The sequence below is a fragment of the Myxine glutinosa genome, chromosome 5, assembly GCF_964187855.1.
Source record: "Myxine glutinosa chromosome 5, kmMyxGlut1.1, whole genome shotgun sequence".
Lineage (NCBI taxonomy): Eukaryota > Metazoa > Chordata > Myxini > Myxiniformes > Myxinidae > Myxine > Myxine glutinosa.
The window spans coordinates 14990828-15010112 of NC_136265.1; the positions used below are offsets into that span (position 1 = coordinate 14990828).

The window sequence follows — 19285 nt, forward strand, 5'->3', positions numbered from 1 at the left end:
TCGTGGACCCCTATTCGGTGGGTTAAGGCATAATCATCTGCCATGGTGGCTGCGTCCCACAACTTTGGTACCTTCTTTTCCTGCAGGTACACTTTGATGTCCTCGTGGACACACTGCTGGAATTCCTCCACCAGGATCAAGTCCCGCAATGTCTCGAAGTCTTTCCCGACTCCTTTTGACTCACACCACCGATCAAACATGTTTTCTTTCACTCTGGCAAACTCCACATGGGTCTCACTCTCCCTCTTCCTGGCATTCCTGAATTTTTGCCTGTAAGCTTCCGGAACCAACTCATAGGCCTTGAGGATGTGCTTCTTCAGTACCTCATAATCTGCACATTGGTCCATTGGTAGCGCCGAATAAATTTCCTGAGCTTTCCCCACCAGCACACTTTGTACGAGTATGGTCCAGGCCTCCTCCGGCCAGTTTAATTGTCGAGCCACTTTCTCAAAGTGTGGGAAGAATTTCGCGACTTCCTTTTCACTGAACGGTGGAACCAGCCTCACATGTCTGCCCACATCCCAGGTTTTTTGGTGAGGTGTCGACCCCGTCAGCAAGGGTGGTGCCTCTCCCCGTTCTCTCATTAACTCCAGCTCCTTGACTTTGATTTCTTGCTGAAGCTGCATGTCACGTTCCTTTAATTCCCTTTCCGCTTTTCTCTCCTCTGCTTCGAGGTCCCTTGCAGCTCTCCTTTCCTCTGCTTGTTCCTTTTCTCTTCTTTCCTGGAGTTCTCTTTCCACTCTCCTTTCCTCTGCTTGTTTCTCTTCTCTCCTCTCCTCTGCTTTCCTTTCTTCTTCTGCTCTTTCCTTTTCTGCTTTCCTTTCTTCTTCTGCTAACCTTTCCTGGAGTTCTCGTTCCACTCTCCTTTCCTCTGCTTGTTTCTCTTCTCTCCTCTCCTCTGCTTTCCTTTCTTCTTCTGCTCTTTCCTTTTCTGCTTTCCTTTCTTCTTCTGCTCTTTCCTTTTCTGCTTTCCTTTCTTCTTCTGCTCTTTCCTTTTCTGCTTTCCTTTCTTCTTCTTTTAACCTTTCCTGGAGTTCTCGTTCCACTCTCCTTTCCTCTGCTTGCTTCTCTTCTCTTCTCTCTTCTGCTTTCCTTTCTTCTTCTTTGATCCGTTCCTGGCTCCGTAATTGCAACTCCAGTTTCCGGAGCTCCACGTCTTCTGGTTCTTCGGGTAGCCACTCCCAGGCTAACTCGTCCCATGTTCCTAATCCCACCATAGATTGTATCACCGTGGCCTGCAACTCTGCCTTCCTCAAATTAGTTCGGACCTCCAAGTTAAAATGTTTGGCCAATTTCAAGAGATCCGACTTTAGCAACGCTCGGAACTGTGCCTCACTCGGGGTTACCCCAAAGTTCTGTGCCACAAACGCCATGGTGCCTATCGTTAACACCTGTTAACCTTCACCCCAAGACTTTCCCCAATTTCTCAAAAAAAAATATTACCAATTAATAATTAATTAATAAATTTTAATTACCAAAAATATTATTATTTTATTATTTTATACACTTTTAGATCCCGGACGAGCCCCCAATTCTGTTACGTGGTCCTCCCGGTAACTACCTGGTCTTGGTGACCCCCGGACCGTGGGAGGGACCCCGCCAGAAAGATATATGGTTTATACGCTTTCGTAACGCAATCAATATGAATTCCGGTCAAGAAGAAACCCCACACCAAGGATCCGGAATAATCAATAATATATTCACTGAGCAATCAACATCCATCAACAATGCACAATCAATATTACAACCATGTGAACTCATCTACACAAACTCTAAGATGGCCATCTTAATCTTATACATTCCTCACGTGAGCCCCACTCCTGACTCCCTCCGTGGTCAATGTCTCTCCTCTCCGCACACGGGCGGTTGAACGAGCCCCGGGCGGACGTGCTCTAAACGTGCCGTCTCGGACTGGGGCCGCGGCTGCAGCGCAACTCCTTGCCAAGCCACGGGGCAAACCCAGCGCGGCGTCCAACGTGCGCGAGGCCCCAAGTGCGACTCTTACGCGTCCTTGTAGATGGGCAAAAACCCAGCGCGGCTTCCGACGCGAGCGAGGCCCAACGTGCGGACCCGTACGCGTCTTTGTAGACGGGGCAAAACCCAGCGCGGCTTCCGACGCGAGCGAGGCCCCACGTGCGGACCCGTACGCGTCTTTGTAGACGGGGCAAACTGTCCCGGACGCTTGGTTTCGTGCACGAACTCACAGTGACTGGACGTGTCCAAAGGTATTTACCGCCCAGGTAACTCCTCTCGCCAGACGTTTCGCAACGGCGCGTTTTCCGCGCAGCGTAAGGTCGATTCCACCTTCTCGTCGTCGCGGGGCGAGGAAGAAGAAGCCTTCCTTTCCCTCCTGTCTTTTCTCCTCCCTTTCCCGTCACTTCCGCTTCCGGCCACTTCCGTTTCCTGCCACTCTTTCAGAAGGGCTTCTGACCCTCCAACCACAACAACTACACAACAACTTAATATACTACACACGGAAGCAAACACCTGCATGGTAATTCACATACATTCACATAAATATGTAACAATATATATATATATATATATATATATATATATATATATATACATATATATATATATACATATATACATATATATATATATACATATATATATATATATATATATATATATATATATATATATATATATATATATATATATATATATAATATATATATATATATGTTTCCTGGGTTGAGTCAGAATTTTTTCGCACTAGCCCCACGCAGGAATTTACTTCCTGTTTCATAAAAAAATATTATATAAAAAATTTTTTTTTTAAAATATAGTATGTCGAGGCTCGTGTAAGAGCTAAAGAAAAGATGTTAAATAAGATCACAAGTTCACATTCTGACAATTGTCACTGCAGGTATTGGTTACACTCGATTTGATTTCCTATGTGTACAGGTGGATTTCAAATTAAAGATTTCACCACCCCATGCTTTAGAGCTTTACCTAAGAGTTAATCGAGCAAAGTGAGTGAAATTGGGGGAATGGGGAGCAGAGGGACAAACTCATGGGCGCACGATTAAGCACGCAAAGATGAGGAAGGTCACTTCGTTAAGCGCACGCACCGCTCTCCTCGGGTGGCTCACAAAGTTAATTTGCGAGGCGAAGGTCAAACGCCATGTGCATCCAGCAGGCATGGAGTGAGCACAGCACAGGACTCTCAACTCCAACGTGGAATGATCTCTGCAGAAATGGGAGGGGAAAAAAATCATTATTCCCTTCACATTCACAACACCACCTCCACCTGCCTCGAGAAGAGAGAAAAAGAGAAGAGAAGGCCTCTGCCCTTCGATTACATGGTCTTCCTGTTGTGCCAAGTTGTTGATTGTAAAGGTTCTTTAATTCAAAAGATTTATGCAGAGCCTAATGTTTACTTTCACCTCGACTCGGCCACTTACCTCTCCCATCCCCAGTCCCAGCAACTGAAATATTATACCTGTTATCTCAGGGGAGCAAACTTATTTCAGGTCATGTAAACGTCATAAACACTTCCTCGAAAAGCTCATATACCCAACTGAGCAGAAATATTGGGGGCGATGCCGCACAGCTTGACAAGCTCATATACCCACCTGAGCAGAAATAGTGGGGGCGATGCCGCACAGCTCCACAAGCTCATATACCCACCTGAGCAGAAATAGTGGGGCAATGCCGCTCTGCTCCACAAGCTCATAGACCCACATGAGCAGAAATAGTAGGGGCAATGCCACACAGCTCCACAAGCTCATATACCCACCTGAGCATAAATAGTGGGGGCGATTCCGCACAGCTTGACAAGCTCATATACCCACCTGAGCAGAAATAGTGGGGGCGATGCCACACAGCTCCACAAGCTCATATACCCACATGAGCAGAAATAGTAGGGGCAATGCCGCACAGTTCCACAAGCTCATATACCCACCTGAGCAGAAATAGTGGGGGCGATTCCGCACAGCTTGACAAGCGCATGTACACACCTGAGCAGAAATAGTAGAGGCGATGCCGCACAGCTTGACAAGCCCATATACCCACCTGAGCAGAAAAAGTGGGGGCGATGCTGCACAGCTCCACAAGCCCATATACCCACCTGAGCAGAAATAGTGGGGGTGATGCTGCACAGCTTGACAAGCTCATACACAGTGCATTCAGAAAGTATTGTTGCGGATCTCCTGAAGCCCGTCCACGTTACAAAAGGGGGGATTAAACCCCTTTTTCCCCTTGGGTCTTCGTGTCCACGAGGCCGAATCGCCACTTCCGCAGCAAGCGTGAAAAAGGGTATCGGGTCGACGCCGCACGTACCTTTGACCCACGCTGCCACGAAAACGGGGACCGGACCTCGCACAAGCCACGCTAATCGATTACGCCCGAGCGGTGTGCATATCATGTGACTCGTGCCGTTACTTTTATGGAACCCGATTCGAGCGGTTTTATTCGTACTATGCTAGGCCAATTAATGGAAGGGACGGGATCGGTCAAATCAGAGGAAGAACACGATTTATTATTATGTACAGTGATTCGAAGAGACACAGAGCAGGCACTTAAACAATGTTAACTTAAACCCAGACAAAGGGCCCACTCACTCACACGGGGAAATGGAGGAAGAAAGTTCGCGTGGCAAACTTGCCTTGCCATCGGTTGCTCCTGGACAGCTCGCCCGGCGTGGCCCTCTTGCGGTCACAGCACGTATGCAGGGAAATGCAGGCAGGAGGAGATCGCGTGTCTGTGGCCCGGAACGGGTCGTCTTCTCAAGCACGATTAATACAGCGCAGAGCGCAGGGAGGGTACAGGGCATGGGGAAAGGTTGTGTACAACGATGATAACAGGCAATTCAATGCAAGTACTTCGACTTGTTCAGGGGCTGGGCGATTCTCTCTCTCTCTCTCTCGTTCTTACTCGTCTCCTGCGCGTTCTCCAGCTCAACTCCAACTGAGGCATGGGGGGGCTCGGAGCAGGGTTTTATAGCTCCGCCCCGGCCTTACCAGAATGTTCCATGCTCCGCCTCCCGTTGCCGTGGTCAGCCACTCCCCTCGAGCTCTGATTGGCGGCTCGCGCTTCCCGGCCACTCCCCCTGCAGCTCCTCCCTTTGGCCTTGCCAGACTTGTTCAGGACGAGCACGTGGCATGCTAGCCCAATTGAGGCCTACTCACTGGCCTACTCAACGCAAAACTAACACAGGAAAGGACTACGCTTACATTTACGAAGAAATAACTGAACTACTGCGAGGCTACATGTTGTGGTGCGTCTACCTACGAGGGGGGGTCATCCTTTATTCTCAAAACCACAACAGTATTCAGACCCCTTCACTTTTTTCACATTTTGTTATGTTGCAGCCTTATGCTGAAATCGTTTAAATTCATTTTTTCCCTCATCAATCTACACTCAATACCCCATAATGACAAAGAGAAAACGGGATTTTAGAAAGTTTTGCAAATTTATTAAAAAGAAAAAACTGAAATATCACATTGACATAAGTATTCAGACCCTTTGCTATGACACTTGAAATTTAGCTCAGGTGCCTCCCATTTCTCTTGATCATCTGACTGTGAAAACTTTTTACTCTGAGAAAATGAGTTCTGGGGATAGACAGTCTGAGACAGGTGCAGTCTGGTTCAGTCTGAGACAGAGTGGGGATAGACAAAGAAGGATCATTGGAATGGCTAAGAAGAGGTCAGCTCAACTGGGACGGTAAACGAATCATAATAAATGCCCAAGATCAAGGACACTACACCAATGGATTTAAAAAGATGGCGGGACTGAACCAGACGGACAAGTGTAGATTCTACAAGACAGAAACAGAAAGTACGATTCACCTGCTCTCGGGATGCAAAAAATTATCAGAACAACTTTACACACAACAGCACAACAAAGTATGCAAAGTGATTCATTGGCATATCTGCAAAAATTTTAACATCCCAGGACCAGAAAAGTCATGGAAACACGAATCGAGGACAATCATTGAAAATGAGGACGTCATGCTCACGTACGACCTGATGATCCCATCGAGCGTGAACAAAGAAAACAAAGCACTGCGTCCGGACATCGTACTCAGGGACAAAAAGGAAAAGACAGCATTGATGATTGAGATATCAGTACCCAGCGATTTTGGCCTAAACAACACAAATCAAGAAAATCACCAAATACCAGGACCTCAAAATGACATCAAGAGATCTTGGAAGCTGAAGAGCATCGGAATTGTACCAGTGATAATTGGAGCAACAAGAATGATGAAGAAGAACCTCACTGAGATTTTAAAAACCATCCCCGGGAATATCACCACAAATGAACTACAACTGGAGAAAATCCGGGGTTCGGTGATGATCCTTAAAAGAGAACTTGGAACAAAACTCTGAAAAAGTTGAACAGTTCGGTCCATGATCCGTGATCCCTTACCGAAGAGGAGGTGGATACTTTGGGTCCTGGGAGGACTCCGTTCCACCTCTTGAAACCGACAAATGGAGCCAACAACCAACGACACACACACACTCACACACACACACACACACACACACACACACACACACACACACACACACACACACACACACACACACACTCTCTCTGAGCTTGGGGGAAGTTCCATCACCTCTTGGAGCACTCTGGGTGCAAGTGACGTCACAACAATGGTGCCGCCTTTCTCAGCACACTCAGCGGGGAATTTCAGAGGGAGGAATCTCCTCCCACTCCTAGATGCCAACCTATGGGGATCGTCCATGCCCTTAACCATTTAAATGCTGAACGTCAAGCGAGGAAGCAGGACGTACTCATTTAAAAAAGTCTTTGGTATAACTCGACCGGGGTTTGAACCGCCGACCTCCCAGAAACTGGTGTCACATCTGCCAGCATTAGTTGGTGGACGTTAAAGACCCACGGTGTCCTTCATGAAGAGTAGGCGAGCTATTGCCGGCACCATGAACAAATTCCAAATTCCCGCCCGAACCACGGAGTTGAACATCAGGCCTGGACAGCCGGTGCGTGAAAGACTTTGTGCCAAACATTTCATGGGCAACGCAAAACTTTTGGAAAGTGACTCTCTGCTCTCACCTACATCTAGAAATGAAATTGCCAAGACAGCCAAAGACATTTCCATTCGAATCTTCCAGAACCATGATGATGGGAATGAGATCGAGGGAGATGGTGAGGACGAAACAGTTGATGAAACAGAACCAAATAAATTTAATAAGTATTATTGAATACTTATTGAATAAAAATTATATTATTATATTATTAATAATATAATTATTACTAATTATATTATTATTATTTATATTATTATTGAATACTTATTGAATAAACATTATATTATAATATTATTAATAATATAATTATTACTAATTATATTATTATTAATTATATTATTATTGAATGCTTATTCAATAAAAATTATATTATTATATTATTAATAATATAATTATTACTAATTATATTATTATTATTATTTATATTATTATTGAATACTTATTGAATAAACATTATATTATTATATTATTAATAATATAATTATTACTAATTATATTATTATTATTATTTATATTATTATTGAATACTTATTGAATAAAAATTATATTATTATATTATTAATAATATAATTATTACTAATTATATTATTATTATTTATATTATTATTGAATACTTATTGAATAAACATTATATTATAATATTATTAATAATATAATTATTACTAATTCTATTATTATTAATTATATTATTATTGAATACTTATTCAATAAAAATTATATTATTATATTATTAATAATATAATTATTACTAATTATATTATTATTATTTATATTATTATTGAATACTTATTGAATAAACATTATATTATTATATTATTAATAATATAATTATTACTAATTATATTATTATTACTTATATTATTATTGAATACTTATTGAATAAAAATTATATTATTATATTATTAATAATATAATTATTACTAATTATATTATTATTACTTATTATTATTGAATACTTATTGAATAAAAATTATATTATTATATTATTATTACTTATATTATTATTGAATCCTCATTGAATAAAAATTATATTATTATATTATTAATAATATAATTATTACTAATTATATTATTATTACTTATATTATTATTAAATACTTATTGAATAAAAATTATGTTATTACATTATTATTACTTATATTATTGTTGAATCCTTATTGAATAAAAATTATATTATTATATTATTATTACTTATATTATTATTGAATCCTTATTGAATAAAAATTATATTATTATATTATTAATAATATAATTATTACTAATTATATTATTATTACTTATATTATTATTAAATACTTATTGAATAAAAATTATATATTTTTATTATTAATAATATAATTATTACTAATTATATTATTGTTACTTATATTATTATTGAATACTTATTCAATACGACCTACAGGTCGCACAAGATCTGCCTGCAACCCTCTTATGGTTAAACTGCCAAAATAAAGACTCTCTGCTCACCTTCACTCCTTCATTCCTCTTTTCTCCCACCTCTGGAACAAACTCCCTCACTCTCTTCAATCCCACTCCACCCTCCAAGTCTTTAAAACAGCTGTTCACCACCATCTATTTATCTTCCCCAATCCAAAACCTTGATCTTTTCTACCCCCGCTAATTTCACCCCAATTCCACTTTTTTGAAATACCAATTTCTGTCCTGGAAGTCCTTGGTATCCTTGTGTTTTATACTTCTCCGGTTCTCCCTCCCGCCCCCCCCCCTTCCCACGCCTCCCCCCCCCGCCCCCCCCAAGCCCTCTCCCTTCCACACATCTCCCTGCTCTCAAATGTTGTGTTTGTGTGCTTCCCCTTCTCTCCCCATCTTGTCTTCCGCTCCCTCTTTTTATATATTTTGTTTGTCTGGTTGATTTGTTTGTGAAGTAAATGTTAGCTCTTTCACGAGCCTCGATTCAGTATACAAAAAAAAAAAAAAAAAAAATACTTATTGAATAAAAATTCTATTATTATATTATTAATAATATAATTATTACTAATTATATTATTGTTACTTATATTATTATTGAATACTTATTGAATAAAAATTATATTATTCTATTATTATTACTTATATTATTATTGAATACTTATTGAATAAAAATTATATTATTATATTATTATTACTTATATTATTATTGAATCCTTATTGAATAAAAATTATGTTATTATATTATTAATAATATAATTATTACTAATTATATTATTATTACTTATATTATTATTAAATACTTATTGAATAAAAATTATATAATTTTATTATTAATAATATAATTATTACTAATTATATTATTGTTACTTATATTATTATTGAATACTTATTGAATAAAAATTATATTATTATATTATTAATAATATAATTATTACTAATTATATTGTTGTTACTTATATTATTATTGAATACTTATTGAATAAAAATTATATGATTATATTATTATTACTTATATTATTATTGAATACTTATTGAATAAAAATTATATTATTATATTATTATTACTTATATTATTATTGAATACTTATTGAATAAAAATTATATGATTATATTATTAATACTTATATTATTATTAAATCCTTATTGAATAAATATTATATTATTATATTATTATTACTTATATTATTATTGAAAGAAATTGAATTAAGTATTTAATTTTTAATCATTTTAAATCAGTTAAACACTAATTAATTAATTAGAAAATTTCATCATTCGACACGTGATTCATTCCCAAAAAGCATCATTTCCAAAAATGATTAATTAACCATGCTCTAGTCCAATCCAATAGCCATGTGTAAGTATACCTGATGTACAGGGGCTCAAGTGAAATGGTCAAATTTGCACCGATATCTTGGCAGGAAGGGGCAAAAAAAAAAACCACAACAAACTACCCAGGAACAGCATGAAACAATAAGCTCAACTAGAACTGCAATTAAATGGTAAACAAGAAAGAGCAATCAGAGATCGCAGACCCTTGGCAGGACATGTTTTTTGTGATTTTAAAAGATTTTTTGCTAAAAAAAATAAAAACAGTTTAAAAACAAACACAAAATGAAAATTGATGATTTTATGCAGCCTTGACCTTTGAGATCTAAAACAATAAATCAGCTTCTAGCTTTTGATTAGTGAACCAATTCTGTGACCCGAAATGCAAATTCTTAAAATATCAGGTCAATTGGATGAAAATTGATGATTGTATGCCACCTTGACCTTTGACCTTAAAAAAACAATCAGGTTCTAGCTTTTGATTGGTGAAAGAATGAATTGACCCGATATGCAAATTCTTGAAATTTCAGGGCAATCGAATGAAAATTGATGATTTTATGTGACACTGACATTTGACCTTTTGACATTATTTATTTATCATCTCCATATTCTCATAAAAAAGCTTTGGTGAAAATTTGATGACAAAACTCAAATGGTAAATTTAAATTTCAGGTCAATCAGATGAAAATTGATGATTTCATGTAACACTGACCTTTAGCCGTTTGACAAAATTATTAATTTATATTTTCCATATTTTCATAATAAAGCTTTGGTGAAAATTTAATGACAATAGGTCAAATGGTAAATTTAAATTTCAGGTCAATCAGATGAAAATTGATGATTTTATGTGATACTGACCTTTGACCTTTTGACAATATTCTTTATTTATCTTCTCCATATTATCATAATAAAGCTTTGATGAAAATTTGATGACAAAACTCAAATGGTAAATTTACATTTCAGGTCAATCAGATGCAAATTGATGATTTCATGTAACACTGACCTTTAACCTTTTGACAAAATTATTGATTTCTCTTCTCCATATAATCATAACTAGTGAGGTACTCGTGCTACGCATGGGTGGGAGGCCAGAAGCAAACAGACAATGCAGAAACGGCGAATGCTGAAGCATGAAACCAATAAATTCCACATTACTGTAGCACCTTCAGTCGCACGTCAGTCATGGACAGCAAGTTCCTGAAGGACTTCCATGAAAAACGTACCCGTTCGCAAACAACACGTTCGCACGTGTGTTCCATTCCCAGTCAATGGCGAATCTGCATGTGGCGATCGACGAATATCACGCTTAGAACGGAAAACCGTCATGGCATTTCGTCATTCAATTGAACTCGATATCTCTTTTTTCATTCCAAACAGCATAACTCCAATCACAAATTAAATAACATTAATATAAAAAAAATAAACTTTTAACAACATTCGTGACATAAACAAATATTTAAATCCTGATGTGAAGTTCTGTACGGTTGGGTAAATACAATTACGAATTCAAAATCGTAATTGTATTCACTCAATTCCAATCATCCATTGATACTGTTGCGGATCCCGGGTTCGTCGACATACTAAGGGGAGTTTATTACACCGCTCCTCCTCAAACTCTGGGTCCACTGAGGCCGCCGACCGCGACTAAGCTCGTGATTGACAGATTGCTAAGCAATTCCGATAGCCAACCTCCCAGCCATGCGCCGAAGAGTTTGCTGGTCAAATAATCCCAAATACCTTCAAGACATGCGACCGAAGAAACCGGGGGATCGAACCCTCGCTTCCCACACTTTATCGCGTGCCGAGCGGATTTGCATGGTGTGGAAAGCGTCATTACCTGACGTGATTTACGGACCTGATTCAAGCCAAATTCGGTCTCGGATGATGCTAGGCCAATGGCGAAAAGATGTACCCAAACAGGTTTGAAAGTAACAACAAAATGTACAGCCTTTTATTTACAAGGCAATAGAAAGAGACAAAGATGCAGCCTTATTATTTCCTTACCTATAATAAACCCCACAGATGCCTTCACACACTCACACACAGGGAATGACACACCGGTTATTCTCGTACCGATGGTGGTTTGCAGGGACTGACTCGAGGGTGGCCGCTTGGTGTGCACAGTGCGCAGTTCGATCCTCGATCCGGATCTGCAGCCTGGATGAGATAAGGTCCGAAGGACGAACCGCAGCCTCGAAGTCAGCACGAACGACAAACTTCAACGCAGGTCAGACGAGCTTCAACGCAGGTTGGACGACCAGCTTCAAGATGAGTCAACGTTGGAGGGGCCAACGCTTGCAGGTCAGCTGGATCAGAGCGAGGGATCGGCGAAGAGCGATGAGCGTTGGCGAAGTCAGAGGGTCGTCGGCGAAGCGAGAGCAAGAGGGTCGGTGAAGCAAAAAGCAATGCGTCGGCGAAGCAAAAAGCAAGAGCAAGAGGGTGAAAATGCGATGGGCGGGGGTTTTTAATCAGACCCGAAAAGCTTCCAGAATGTTCCACAGCCTCCCATTGGCTGAGGTTGATCACGTGCTGGCATTCAATCCTTCCTCCCCCGAGGAAGGTTTCAGTCCTCCTTCCCTCTTTCATTCGGGGTGGTTTCACAACCCATTGGTCGCTTGCTGTTGACATGTCCCCGACCCCTCATTGGCCACGTGGGCTTCGCTTTTGGCCACACCCTCCTTTACATCAAAATGTCTTCCGTCCACCACACGGAGGTTTGAAATCTTGCCTAAATCAACGCATATTGGTCTCGATTATTACACAATGGAAACGGGTAAATCTTTACATTCAATAAGAAATAACTAACTACTGCAGGCTATATGTTGTCGTGCAATTAACTATAGGGGGGTTGCCTTTATGGCAAAACAACAACAATACTTTAACAAAACGATTAACACAATTAACGTTTACCGATTTAACATTACGAATGAATGACGGTTGTATTTGGATATTATCAAACCCACGCATTGCCGTCATCTGTCCACTTCCAGATTCGCGGCAGGTTCATAATTCTCATCAAAATCTGAACAGTATTTGTAGCATTTCAATAAAAGCCACATCACTGTTCATATCGGTAAATATTATTCCATCGTGTTTGGAAAAAACTGGAAAATTGGAAAAACAATATAGCCTATTTTACTCCCAGGGGTCCCAGGAATACCCACCCAAAATATCGTTGCGATCGGTTCAACCGTTTTTGCGGTACCTGCGAACGGACAGACGGACAGACAGACAGACGGACATTTGGTGAATTATAGTAAGATAAAGCTTTGGTGAAAATTTGATGACAATGGCTCAAATGGTAAAAAAAAAGAAAGAAGTTACGGCCTGGACAGAAACGCACATACGCACACAGACAGACAGACAGACACACGTGTCGTGATTACAAAAGGCCGTGTCGTGTTGCGCAGGGGACGGAATAATGAGCATCAGCATGGTCAAGTCTATCCCTTCCATCAATGTAACTAACGGCGCAGCCCACAATGGCCTTGTACCGTTGTTCAGCAATCACGTCACAGTTACAAACAGCAGCTCATTGTGTGCTGCCACTAAAAGGCTTCATGGATTGGACTACGAAGGCCGCTAATTGGAAAGCAAAAAGCTCGATAGCACGGTGTGTACAAGCTGGAGGCTTGTACTCGCTCCACTTGACAACCTGGGAGGCGACACGGGATGGAGGAAGCCCGGAGTGCCGCCTGCTGGTGGAAAATGCATTATGGTGGAAAAATGCAAAGGATCTCCCAGGGATAAAAGGGATTTAAATAACAATCAGATGGGTGGACGGTGATGCCATTTAGACTAATTATAATATCATCGCTGTTTCCTTAGTTGCTACAAAGCATATTGTTGTGGAAATGACTCCTAGTGGGTTAAAGATGCTTACCATAGCATCGTAATTTATTTAAATTGAATGTCTAGCTCGAGCATTATAAGCATAAAGTAATTAATTCTGATGCAAGATATGCATCGCTCATGTGATAGTTCGACGATATCTACCTCTCCCTATGTCTATTTCTAAAATTATCAACCCTTTTGACTTCTTTTTACTGCTTTCCCCTCTGTAATGTGTAATTTATTATTTTACCAGCAGATAACCCGGTTACATCGGGTTGTTGTCAAGGAATTTGTTTGCAATGGAGTGTGGGAATTTGTTTGCAATATCTAGGGAGTTTGACAGGAGTGTCCTTTCACAGCATAATGGCAGGGCCCCTTGGAAATTCCTCAGGGTCTTTTGGGTCTTCTCGGTCTTCTAGGGTTTTTTGGGTCTTCAAGGGTTTTTTGGGGTCTTCAAGGGTTTTTTGGGTCTTCAGGGTCTTTTGCATCTTCAGGGTTTTTGGAGGGAGTCTTGTGGGTCTTTTGGGTCTTTAAGGGTCTTCGGGGTATTTTCGGTGTTTGTGGTCTTTGCGGGTCTTTGTGGTCTTGGGGGTCTTAAAGGGTCTTCTAAAGTTTAAGAAGCCTCAACAGTCTAAAGGGTTGAAAGGTACATTCCAATAGCACATAATTAATAGATGTACGTAATTAATAAACAGGATGCAACCGATGTTCAAACTGTACATAATTAATAGATGTACGTAATTAATAAACAGGATGCAACCAATGTTCAAACAGTACATAATTAATAGACATATATTTATCTGGCTAAATGAACGGATGGCTTCACCAACCGTGTTTTTTGGTTTTACGTATTTATATATATCGTAACTTTTTTTGCTGTTTGACCTCCAGGTTTTCAAAACACCTGTTCACCACCATCTCTTATCTTCCCCCATACAAAACCTTGATCTTTTCTACCCCCGTTAATACATCCAAAATCACCCCGAGTAGTGTCCATTTTGTTTATCCCATGTACCCCGCCCCAGCCCTCTCTCCCTTCCACAGATATCCTCATGTCCCTGTTCTCTACTGTTGTCTACTGTTGTCGTGCTTCCCTTTCTCCCTCTCTCTCCCCCTCCCTCTCCCACTCTCCCTTTATTATATGTTCTATGTGTTAGCTCTTACATGAGCCTTGACTTAGTATAGACATTTAAAAAAAACTAAACCAAGTAATGCTCCAGAAAAGTTCATATAAAGGGGCACCAATTTGATTCATACACCTGCATGAAGAAGCAAATGTATTTTATTTGCCAGATGTCGGGTGCCCCTACATATGAACTTTTCAAGAACATTACTTAGTTCCTCCTAAGAACACAAGGGTAGTTCAGCATGCACAAGAGATTTTTTGAATGCCCCTTATTTTGTACTAGCAGAAGTACCCGGCATTGCCGGGCGGGGGAGGGGAGGGGGAAGAGGAGGGGAGGGGAATGGGGGGGGGGAGGGGAGGAGAGGGGGGGAGGGGAGAAGAGGGGGGGGGAAGTACCCAGCATTCCGTGTATAAACGTGAGGGAGAAGAGGGGGGAGGGGGAGGGGGAGGGGGAGGGGGAGGGGGAGGGGGGGAGGGGAGGAGAGGGGGGGAGGGGGAGGGATGGGAGAGGAGAGGGGTGGGAGGGGGGAGGGGAGGCTGGAGGGGGAAGAGGGGAGGGGGAAGAGGAGGGGAGGGGAATGGGGGGGGAGGGGAGGAGAGGGGGGGAGGGGAGAAGAGGGGGGGGGGAAGTACCCGGCATTCCGTGTATAAACGTGAGGGAGAAGAGGGGGGAGGGGGAGGGGGAGGGGGAGGGGAAGGGGGGGAGGGGAGGAGAGGGGGGGAGGGGGAGGGATGGGAGAGGAGAGGGGTGGCAGGGGGGAGGGGAGGCTGGAGGGGGAAGAGGGAGGGGAAAAGGGAGGGGGAGGGGGAAAAGGGAGGGGGAGGGGGAAAAGGGAGGGGGGAGTGGGAAAAGGGAGGGGGAGGGGAGAAGGGGAGGGGGTAGGGTGGAGGGGGAAGGGAGGACGGAGGGGGGAGGGGGAAGGGGGAGGGAAGGGGAGGGCCAGTCAACAATGACGTTGCAGTTCTCATGGTCGGAGAGCAGCACAACAATCGCGACATCGTCCTGAATCTTCGCAACAGCACAAAGCGGATTTTGGAGACTCACCGATCCTGTGACGCCCTCCAGTACCGGCGTTGCCGGGTGGGCGAAGGGAGACCCGTACATTCCCAACCCGTACATTCGCCCTCTCGACTCAAGCTCACTCGGACAAAAGCCTCGCACAAATTACACCGTGAAGGCCCAATGGCCATGTCTATGCCACAAATCAAGTACGTGAGCGAGTCGGGAGCACTGAATTGAAAATATATAGAACGCTCATACTCCGTGAAAAGTGAAGCCAATTGGCGGCGGGGATGGAATAACTCACATTATTTCAACCTGAGAGGTGTTTCACCTCGCTCCGGTGGATTTACCTGCCGATGCGCTTATTACTTGGATTTGTCCCAATGGAGCAAGGTGATTAAGAGGTCAAAGGATACCAGAGTCAACGACTCTGAAGTTCAGCTACATCTTAGCTCAGCCACAGCTAAATACAACACAAACTATACATGAATAGGCTAACAACGGCACGTTAACAGTTTTTTTTTTTTTACCTTACTTTAAACACTTATCGCAGACTCATGCGGCACACTCAATTGATTGTGCTTATTCGGAACATCACGTGATCGCTCTGAGCGAATCAGCGCGCTGCTCTGCCACCGGTCAGAATCCGTGTATAATATTCCTCGCTGAAAAAAAATCGATGTGAAACATGCTACTATCTATGCTAAATCATGCTAAATCATGCTAAATGCTAATCATGCTAAAATAAAATCTATGCTACTTGCTGGCGGCAAGGAACATCACGTGATCACGTCACGAACATCATTCGTGATCACGTCATCACGTGATCATGATCGTTATCAATGAGCGCGAATGAGCGAATCAGCACGCTGCTCTGCCACCGATTCAGATTCGCTGATAAAAAATATGGATCTAAAGATGAAAGAAAAAAAAACCTATGTGGTGTGAATGGCAATGTTCCTCGCTGAAATGTGAAAAAACGCAATCGCTTTTCGCTCTGAAATACGTGCGAACGCGTAACTGAGTTAATGGCGGCAAGGAACATCACGTGATCACTCTGAGCGAATCAGCGCGCTGCTCTGCCACCGGTCAGATTCGGTGCATAATATTCCTCGCTGAAATGCACTGAGGTAAAAATATGGAAAAAAAATATTATGAAATAATTTTTTAGGTCGGCCATGTTCTTCCCAGGCTCAATGGCCATGTCTGTGCCAAATATCAAGCATGTGAGCCTCTCCGTTTATGAGTCTACTGGTAACATTACACACACAAACACACAAACTGTGTTTTATATATATACGTATATATAGATTGTTTGGTATTTTCTACAAGCTCTGGAATGTCCCTTCTTTTCTAGAGTTTGCCACATACCATATAAAGGGGCCTTTTCTGTGCTCCTGGAATTTTTCCCAAGAATATGTTAAAGAGGTATAACGTGTGTACTGTGTCGATATGTATATATACAGTCACGTGAAAAAGTAAGTACACCTCATGTAACGTTTTGACTCTTTCAACATATTTCAACATACAGCTATTTGATCTTCATTTCAACAATATTGATAGATAAAGGTGATATAATATAACAAATATCATGAAACATTTACATTTTGTAGTCCATTGTATAATTTAAATAAACATAAATGCAAATTTCGCATGTGGAAAAAGTAAGTACAACCCATGAAATATTTTTTAAATCTTTTTAACATATGTGGACGTATCAATATTTGATCTTCATTTAAACAGTATCTATAGATAAAGGTGATCTAATTGAACAAAAAACAATGAAAAATTGACTTTGCAATAATTTATTCAACAAAAAATTAACAGAGATGCCATTTCCTTATGTGGAAAAAGTAAGTACACCCTTGGCTCTAATAGGTGGTGTTGCCCCCTTTGGCAGAAACAACCTCAAGTAAGCGTTTCTTATAACTGTCTACCAGTCTCTGACATCGACTGGGAGAAATTTTTGTCCACTCCTCCATGCAGAATTATTTCAGCTGTGCGATGTTTGAGGGGTTTCTTGTATGCACAGCTCGTTTCAAATCCCCCCACAACATCTCGATGGGATTTAGACCAGGGCTATGACCTGGCCATTCCAGAACCCTCCATTTCTTTCTTTTCAGCCATTCCTTGGTGGATTTACTGGTATGTTTAGGGTCATTGTCATGTTGCAAGGTCCACCTTCGGTTGAGCTTCAACTTTCCAAAAGATGGCCTCACATTATCCTCAAGCACCCTCTCGTACAATGAAGAATTCATAGTGGATTCTATGATGGTGAGCGGCCCAGGCCCTGATGCAGCAAAGCTGCCCCAAACCATAATATTTCCACTACCATGCTTTACAGTTGGTATCAGGTTCTTGTGGTCAAATGCTGTCTTTGGTTTTCGCCAAACATGTCTTCTGGTACTGTGGCCAAATAGCTCCACCTTTGACTCATCTGTCCAGAGCACATTGTTCCAGAAGTGCTGGTCTTTGCCTCGGTGTTCATTGGCAAACTTTAGTCTTGCCCTGATGTTCTTTCTGGACAGCAAAGGTTTCCTCCTGGCACACCTCCCATGTAGATCAAATTTGTGCAGCCTCTTTCTTATGGTAGACTCGTGCACTTTGACATCAACAGTGGCAAGAGCTACCTGTAGGTCCCGTGATGACATTCTGGGGTTCTTAGAGACTTCTTTCAGCATCTTGCGGTCTGCTCTCGGGCTGAACTTGCTGGGGCGGCCTGGCCTGAACAAGTTGGCAGTTGTTTGGAATCTTCTCCACTTGTAGATGATCTTCCGGACAGTCGAATGATTGATTTCAAATTGTTTGGAGATTTTAAAATCCCTTCCCAGACTCGTAGGCATCTATAACCTTCTTTCTGAAGGCCTCAAAGAGCTCTTTTGATCTAGGCATGGTGACGCCGCACACTTCAACAACAAAGAGCAAATCAAACTAAATGTCTGAGGTTTAAATAAGACAGGTTCCTCCAAGATCCTCTCTAACGATGTTCTAATCATTTGCACCTGAGCTGGTGCACCTGAATCAAATTTTAGGTATTTGATGTAGTCATAAATGTAGGGGTGTACTTACTTTTTCCACATGCGAAATTTGCATTTATGTTTATTTAAATTATACAATGGACTACAAAATGTAAATGATTCATGATATTTGTTATATTATATCACCTTTATCTATCAATATTGTTGAAATGAAGATCAAATAGCTGTATGTTGAAATATGTTGAAAAAGTCAAAACTTTACATGGGGTGTACTTACTTTTTCATGTGACTGTATATATATATATATATATATATATTTAATTTAAAAGCAAAAACTATGGCACTCAGCACGTAGGTGGAATTTGTTTTGAAAGCCATTAATTGGATGTATTGGCCGATGTATATTCCAGGTTTCAGCAAGTTTCAATCTGTAACCTTTGAGATATGAGCACCAACACATTTTGGACGGACGGACGGATGGATGGACGGAGGAGCAGACACCAACGTGAATTCGAGGGTTTTCTAAATAAAACTCAAGAATGCGGGAACAGATGTTGTTGAAATTTGAAACATATTACCTCTA

At 41.1% G+C, this 19285-nt stretch overlaps 1 long non-coding RNA gene across 1 annotated transcript in view; it reads right to left on the minus strand.

Moving 5' to 3' along the window:
• Window positions 1-3079: 3079 nt before the first annotated feature.
• LOC137418189 (uncharacterized) overlaps window positions 3080-19285 on the minus strand; it is a 38049-nt gene continuing 21843 nt past the window's right edge. The window contains exons 2-3 of the long non-coding RNA XR_013623319.1: window positions 10925-11038; window positions 3080-3198 (exon numbers count right to left, since the gene is read on the minus strand). This is a non-coding gene — a long non-coding RNA (uncharacterized LOC137418189). The remainder of the gene's footprint in view (window positions 3199-10924; window positions 11039-19285) is intronic.